The sequence below is a fragment of the Petromyzon marinus genome, unplaced genomic scaffold (genome assembly GCF_048934315.1).
Source record: "Petromyzon marinus isolate PM22_M1 ecotype Great Lakes invasive population unplaced genomic scaffold, UKy_Petmar_22M1.pri1.0 PM_Scaffold_20, whole genome shotgun sequence".
Classification (NCBI taxonomy): Eukaryota; Metazoa; Chordata; class Hyperoartia; order Petromyzontiformes; family Petromyzontidae; genus Petromyzon; species Petromyzon marinus.
This window is the reverse complement of record NW_027423169.1, coordinates 1,401,717-1,410,505: the sequence shown is the minus strand read 5'-3', so window position 1 is coordinate 1,410,505 and position 8,789 is coordinate 1,401,717.

The window sequence follows — 8,789 nt, the reverse complement described above, 5'->3', positions numbered from 1 at the left end:
CGCATGCGTAGAGAAGGGACGGAATGACCGTGGCAGAGAAGACCTGAAGCTTCATGCGGAGCGACAGACCAGGTAGCTTCCACACAGCGTTACGCAACTGATCAAAAGATATTGCCGCTCGACTGATTCGGAGTGAGACCTCTGCTGTTAAACTGGAGCCAGTCATAAGCACACTGCCCAGGTATGGGAAACTCTCCACTCTCTCCACAACTCCCCTATCACCAATTGGGAGTTGTGGGGGTGGAGTGTCCGATGGTATAAAATACCCAGGCAGGTGCTTAGTTTTGGTGGGGCTGATGGTAAGTCCCCACCTCTTAGTGGCAAGCTCCAGGTTTAGCAGCAGCGCCTCCAACTCCTCCTCTGAGTGAGCAGCAATTAGCAGATCATCGGCATACATAACGTGATTGAGCAATAGGGAGCAGCCATCCTTTGACCGCACCCGGGCATCAATCAACCTCCCATTGTATCTGCATCAGATGGAAATTCATCCGCTACAGCTTTGAAGGCTTCACGAACTAAGTGGTCGAAATAAATGTTAAATAATGTGGGAGCCAGAGGACATCCCTGTCGCACCCCAACGTGTACAGGGAATGGCTCCGACTCCCGTCCACGTAGTTTTACCTGGGCCCGCTCACCATCATGAAGGTCCTTAATGATCGTGAGCAGCAGGTCAGGGACTCCAAAAGCACGAAGAACAACCCAGAGCCCAGTCCTACTCATGGTATCATAGGCCTTGACAAGGTCAATAAAGCATAGATGTAGGTCTTGTTGGAATTCCCTACAACTCTGCTGTAGCAGACGGACAGAAAATATGGCATCTGTGCAGGACCGCCCTTTCCTGAAACCGCATTGGGGCTCCGCAAGCCTCTCCTCAGCGTGCCTGGCGAGGCGATGTTGAATAATCCTTGCCAGGACCTTTCCCGGCACACTGAGGAGTGAGATACCCCTGTAGTTGTTACAGTCTGTGCGGTCCCCCTTCTTAAAGAGAGTGACCACCAGGGCATCCTTCCAATCCTGCGGAACCCGTCCAGTAGGTCCAGACTGTTGTTATGATGTCATGTAGGGCAGTCTGTGCACAAACGCCACCCTCCCTCAGCATTTTGCTTGGGAGATCATCTCTGCCCGCTGCCTTTCCTGGTCTCAGACTCTGGATCGCCTTCAGTACTTCCTCAAAAGATGGCACCTCAGCCAGCCACTCACAGGGGGTGACTTTTTCCTCCAATATTTGAGGCACCGCAGCCTCGACAGGGTCATCCCCACTTTGTCCCACGTTGTTTTCCAGGCTGAGAGATTTCTTCTCCCCCAGGACCTCACAGAAATGCTCAGCAAATCTTCAAACCTGTTCCTGGGGGTCAAAGATTGGATCACCGTTCCTTCCCCTAATGATGGTAACAGGCGTGGCGCTGCAGGTTACTTTTTTGATGAAATTAAAGAGCGATTGGTCACCCATACCTTCACCCACACTCACCCACGCTCACCCACACCCTCACCCACGCTCACCCACACTCACCCACACCCTCACTCACGCTCCTCACCCATAACCTCACCCACGCTCACCCACGCTCACCTACACTCACCCACACCCTCACCCACACTCACCTACACCCTCAACCATACTCATCCACGCTCCTCACCCACCCCCTCACCCATGCTCCTCACCCATAACCTCACCCACACTCACACTCACCCACGCTCACCCACACTCACCCACACCAAAACCCACACCCTCACCCATGCTCCTCACACATAACCTCACCCACGCTCACCCACCCCCTCAGCCACGCTCACCCACACCAAAACCCACACCCTCACCCATGCTCCTCACCCATAACCTCACCCACGCTCACCCACACCCTCAGCCACGCTCACCCACACCCTTACCCACGCTCACCTTCACCCATGCTCACCCTCACCCATGCTCCTCACCCACACTCACCCACACTCACCCACGCTCATCACCCACTCAGCAGCCCCGAGATAAACGAAACCTGCAATTTGTATGTTCACCAGCAGGGTAAGACACCCACCCCACACCACCCCTGCTGCTCTGTAGGAATTATGAGTGCATCGATTAATTATGAGTGAACGATTAGTTATTATTGAATGATGAGTGAATGATGAGTGATGAGTGAATGATGAGTAAATGATGAGTGATGAGTGAATGATGATTGAATGCTGAGGGAATCGACGAATTATTAGTGAATCGATTAATCATGAGTGAATCTATTAATTATGTAGATGTATAATTAATGCATAGAGACCCACAGACATGAGTGAAAATGCATAAAGACGCACAGAGACTCATATAGACACACAGAGATGCATAGAGACCCATGTAGATGCATAGAGACCCACAGACATAAGTGAAAATGCATAGAGACGCACAGAGACTCATAGAGACACACAGAGACTCATCGATTCCCATATAGATGCATAGAGACCCACAGACATAAGTGAAAATGCATAGAGACGCACAGAGACTCATCGATTCCCATATAGATGCATAGAGACCCAAAGACATGAGTGAAAATGCATAGAGACGCACAGAGACTCATAGAGACACACAGAGACGCATAGAGACCCATATAGATGCATAGAGACCCATAGACATGAGTGAAAATGCATAGAGACGCACAGAGACTCATAGAGACACACAGAGACGCATAGCGACCCATATAGATGCATAGAGACCCACAGACATAAGTGAAAATGCATAGAGACGCACAGAGACTCATAGAGACACACAGAGACACATAGAGACCCATACAGACGCATAGAGACCCACAGACATAAGTGTAAATGCATAGAGACACACAGAGACTCATAGAGACACACAGAGACGGATAGAGACACACAGAGAATCATAGAGACACACAGAGACGCATAGAGACCCATATAGATGCATAAAGACCCACAGACATAAGTGAAAATGCATAGAGACGCACAGAGACTCATAGAGACACATAGAGACGCATAGAGACCCATAGAGACGCATAGAGGCCCATAGAGATGCGTAGAGACCCATAGAGATGCATAGAGACCCACAGAGATACATAGAGACCCATAGAAATACGTAGATACCCATATAGATACAAATATAGAGACACATAGATATACATAGAGACCCATGAAGACCCAGACACTCATAGAGACTCATATAGATCCATTGAGATACATAGAGACCCATAGAGACCCATAGATATACATAGAGACCCATATAGATCCATAGAGACCCATAGAGATACGTAGCTACACATAGAGATACAAAGAGAGCCATATATATGCATATAGACCCATAGAGACGCATAGAGATGCATAGAGATGCATAGAGACCCATAAATATACATAGAGATCCATAGAGATAGATAGAGACCCATATATATACATAGAGACCCATAGAGACCCATAGAGATACATAGAGATCCATTGAGATACATAGAGACCCATAGAGACCCATAGATATACATAGAGACCCATAGAGATACATAGAGATCCATTGAGATACATAGAGACCCATAGGGACACATAGATATTCATAGAGATCCATTGAGATACATAGAGATCCATAGAGATACATAGAGACCCATAGAGACCCATAGAGATCCATTGAGCTACATATAGACCAATAGAGACTCATAGAGACGCATAGAGACCCATACACACCCATAGATATTCATGGAGACCCATAGATATACATAGAGATCCATAGATATACATAGAGCCCCATAGATATACATAGAGACCCATAGATTTACATAGAGACCCATAGAGACCCATAGAGATCCATTGAGATACATAGAGACCAATAGAGACCCATAGAGACGCATAGAGACCCATACAGACCCATATATATTCATAGAGACCCATAGATATACATAGAGATCCATATATATACATAGAGCCCCATATATATGCATAGAGATGCATTGAGATACGTAGAGACCCATAGAGATACATAGAGTCCCATAGAGACCCATAGATATACATAGAGATGCATTGAGATACATAGAGACCCATAGAGATACATAGAGACCAATAGAGACCCATATAGACGCATAGAGACCCATAGAAACGCATAGAGACCCATACTGACCCATAGATGATGATGAGAGAGAGACGCAGACTCCAAATATACAGCAGCAGCAGCAGGCATCTTCAGGGTCGGGATGGAACCCACGACCTCCTGCATACCAGGCGAGGTAGTTAACATCTCCTAGCCACCGTGATGATGAGAGAGACACAGACTCCACATATACCTCCTGTATACCAGGCGAGGTAGTTAACATCTCCTAGCCACCGTGATGATGAGAGAGACACGCAAACTCCAAATATGCAGCAGCAGGTGTTAGGGTCGGGATGGAACCCACGACCTCCTGTAGACCAGGCGAGGTAGTTAACATCTCCTAGCCACCGTGATGATGAGAGAGACACAGACTCCACATAGACCTCCTGTAGACCAGGCGAAGTAGTTAACATCTCCTAGCCACCGTGATGATAAGAGAGAGAGAGAGAGACGCAGACTCCAAATATATAGCAGCAGCAGGCATCGTTAGGGTCGGGATGGAATCCACGACCTCCTGTATACCAGGCGAGGTAGTTAACATCTCCTAGCCACCGTGATGATGAGAGAGAGACACAGACTCCACATAGACCTCCTGTACACCAGTCGAGGTAGTTAACATCTCCTAGCCACCGTGATGATGATGAGAGAGAGAGACACGCAGACTCCAAATATACAGCATCAGGCATTGTCAGGGTCGGGATGGAACCCACGACCTCCTGTATACCAGGCGAGGTAGTCAACATCTCCTAGCCACCGTGATGATGAGAGAGACACGCAAACTCCAAATATACAGCAGCAGGTGTTAGGGTCGGGATGGAACCCACGACCTCCTGTAAACCAGGCGAGGTAGTTAACATCTCCTAGCCACCGTGATGATGAGAGAGACACAGACTCCACGTAGACCTCCTGTATACCAGGCGAGGTAGTTAACATCTCCTAGCCACCGTGATGATAAGAGAGAGAGAGACGCAGACTCTAAATATATAGCATCAGCAGGCATCGTTAGGGTCGGGATGGAATCCACGACCTCCTGTATACCAGGCGAGGTAGTTAACATCTCCTAGCCACCGTGATGATGAGAGAGAGACACAGACTCCACATAGACCTCCTGTACACCAGTCGAGGTAGTTAACATCTCCTAGCCACCGTGATGATGATGAGAGAGAGATACACGCAGACTCCAAATATACAGCATCAGGCATTGTCAGGGTCGGGATGGAACCCACGACCTCCTGTATACCAGGCGAGGTAGTCAACATCTCCTAGCCACCGTGATGATGAGAGAGACACGCAAACTCCAAATATACAGCAGCAGGTGTTAGGGTCGGGATGGAACCCACGACCTCCTGTAAACCAGGCGAGGTAGTTAACATCTCCTAGCCACCGTGATGATGAGAGAGACACAGACTCCACGTAGACCTCCTGTATACCAGGCGAGGTAGTTAACATCTCCTAGCCACCGTGATGATAAGAGAGAGAGAGACGCAGACTCCAAATATATAGCATCAGCAGGCATCGTTAGGGTCGGGATGGAATCCACGACCTCTTGTATACCAGGCGAGGTAGTTAACATCTCCTAGCCACCGTGATGATGAGAGAGAGAGACACAGACTCCACATAGACCTCCTGTATACCAGTCGAGGAAGTTAACATCTCCTAACCACCGTGATGATGATGAGAGAGAGAGACACGCAGACTCCAAATATACAGCAGCAGGCATTGTCAGGGTCGGGATGGAACCCACGACCTCCTGTATACCAGGCGAGGTAGTCAACATCTCCTAGCCACCGTGATGATGATGAGAGAGAGAGACACATACTCCACATATACAGCAGCAGCAGGCATCGTCAGGGTCGGAATCGAACCCACGACCTCCTGCATACCAGGCGAGGTAGTTGACATCTCCTAGCCACCGTGATGATGATGAGAGAGAGACACAGACTCCACATAGACCTCCTGTAGACCAGGCGAGGTAGTTAACATCTCCTAGCCACCGTGATGATGAGAGAGAGAGACACGCAAACTCCAAATATACAGCAGCAGGTTTTAGGGTCAGGATGGAACCCACGACCTCATGTAGACCAGGCGAGGTAGTTAACATCTCCTAGCCACCGTGATGATGAGAGAGACACAGACTCCACGTAGACCTCCTGTATACCAGGCGAGGTAGTTAACATCTCCTAGCCACCGTGATGATAAGAGAGAGAGAGACGCAGACTCCAAATATATAGCATCAGCAGGCATCGTTAGGGTCGGGATGGAATCCACGACCTGCTGTATACCAGGCGAGGTAGTTAACATCTCCTTGCCACCGTGATGATGAGAGAGAGAGACACAGACTCCACATAGACCTCCTGTATACCAGTCGAGGAAGTTAACATCTCCTAGCCACCGTGATGATGATGAGAGAGAGAAACAGACTCCACATAGACCTCCTGTACACCAGTCGAGGAAGTTAACATCTCCTAGCCACCGTGATGATGAGAGAGAGAGACACGCAGACTCCAAATATACAGCAGCAGGCATTGTCAGGGTCGGGATGGAACCCACGACCTCCTGTATACCAGGCGAGGTAGTCAACATCTCGTAGCCACCGTGATGATGATGAGAGAGAGAGACACAGACTCCACATAGACCTCCTGTAGACCAGGCGAGGTAGTTAACATCTCCTAGCCACCGTGATGATGAGAGAGAGAGACGCAGACTCCAAATATACAGCAGCAGCAGGCATCGTCAGGGTCTGGATGGAACCCACGACCTCCTGTACACCGGGCGAGGTAGCGAACATCTCCTCGCCACCGTATATCTCTCTCTCCACGTGGTCGCGTTGAATTTTTTCCAGGTCCTCCGGTTTTTCACTCCACATTTAGAATCAACGTCAGTGAGTGAGTGGATGAGTGAGTAGGTGAGTCAGTGGGTGGGTGAGTTAGTGAGTGAGTCAGTGAGTGAGTGGATGAGTGAGTAAGTGAGTGAGTGAGTCAGTGAGTGCGTGAGTTAGTGAGTGAGTCAGTGAGTGAGTGGATGAGTGAGTAGGTGAGTGAGTGAGTCAGTGAGTGTGTGAGTTAGTGAGTGAGTCAGTGAGTGAGTGGATGAGTGAGTAGGTGAGTGAGTGAGTCAGTGAGTGTGTGAGTGAGTGAGTGGGTGAGTGAGTGCGTGAGTGAGTGGGTGAGTCAGTGAGTGGGTGAGTTAGTGAGTTAGTTTGTGAGTGAGTAGGTGAGTGAGTCAGTGAGTACGTGAGTCGGTGAGTGAGTGCGTGAGTTGGTGAGTGGGTGAGTTATTGAGTAAGTGAGTCAGTGAGTGAGCGAGTGAGTGCGTGAGTCGGTGAGTGAGTGAGTCAGTGAGTGTGTGAGTTAGTGAGTGAGTCAGTGAGTGAGTCAGTGAGTGCGTGAGTCGGTGAGTGAGTGAGTTAGTGAGTGAGTGAGTCGGTGAGTGGGTGAGTCAGTGAGTGGGTGAGTCAGTGAGTGAGTGAGTGGATGAGTGAGTCGGTGAGTGCGTGAGTCAGTGAGTGAGTGAGTCAGTGAGTGAGTAGGTGAGTGAGTGGATGAGTGAGTGAGTCAGTGAGTGAGTCAGTGAGTGAGTCAGTGAGTGAGGGAGTGAGTGGATGAGTGAGTGAGTCAGTGAGTGAGTGAGTCAGTGAGTGAGTGAGTGAGTCAGTGAGTGAGTCGGTGAGTGAGTGGATGAGTGAGTGAGTGAGTCAGTGAGTGAGTGAGTAGGTGAGTGAGTGAGCCGGCGTAATTTGCGCATCGCATTGGTGAGCCACGATCGCGACATTGAACCACCTTGGTTAGCACACCCACCAACCCCCCATCCATACACGTACACCTGATCTTTCACCGGAACATCTAATCATCTTGGTCACCCACCAACCCACACGTCCGTCCGTCCGCACGCACGCGTCTGCCCTGAACGCCTCTCTGCCCTCCCCGATTATAGTTGCGCTGCTGCTTCTGCTCTTGTTAATCCGGCTGTTATGGATTGACTTATGCATCTAGCGAAGGACGCTTGGTTCAGTGGCGTGTGTGTGTGTGATGTGTGTGTGTGATGTGTGTTTACGTGCGTCGCTATTGTAAAGTTTTAATGACGTTTGTTGGCAAAAGTGTCACGCTGTTGTACGTAGCATTGTTTTTAGAAAGTTTTAGAGGGGCTTGGTTTGGCCCGATTTTGATTAGGCGCTTTTGTGACTGCAGGAATTACTCTTTGTTTTCTTTACTGTAAAGTCACGTGGAAATAATAAAAAATAAAATGATATAATAGCATACGACGTTTCGATCGCAACCCAAGCAATCATCATCAGGTATATCTGCGGTTATGTGTTTCCTCTACCTGATGTTGATTGCTTGTGTTGCGATAGAAACCTCGTATGCTAATTTTATTTTGTATTATTTCTGCGTGACTTTACCGAAAAAACCCAAAGAGTTGGCCCGTTATTTATTTATTTAGTACGGATTTGCGCCTTAAAATTTCACTCTGTATTGCGTTACGATTGTTATTAGGATCAAACATCGAAATGGAAGTTTCTTGCACTACTTGTACGCCTTTTTTTCCTCTCTGTGTGAGAGACCCGTAGACTCACACAGAAACCCGTAGACTCACACAGAGATAGAGAGAATCACACAGAGAGACCCGTAGACTCACACAGAGACCCGTAGACTCACACAGAGACCCGTAGACTCACACAGAGACCCGTAGACTCACACAGAAACCCGTAGACTCACACAGAGATAGA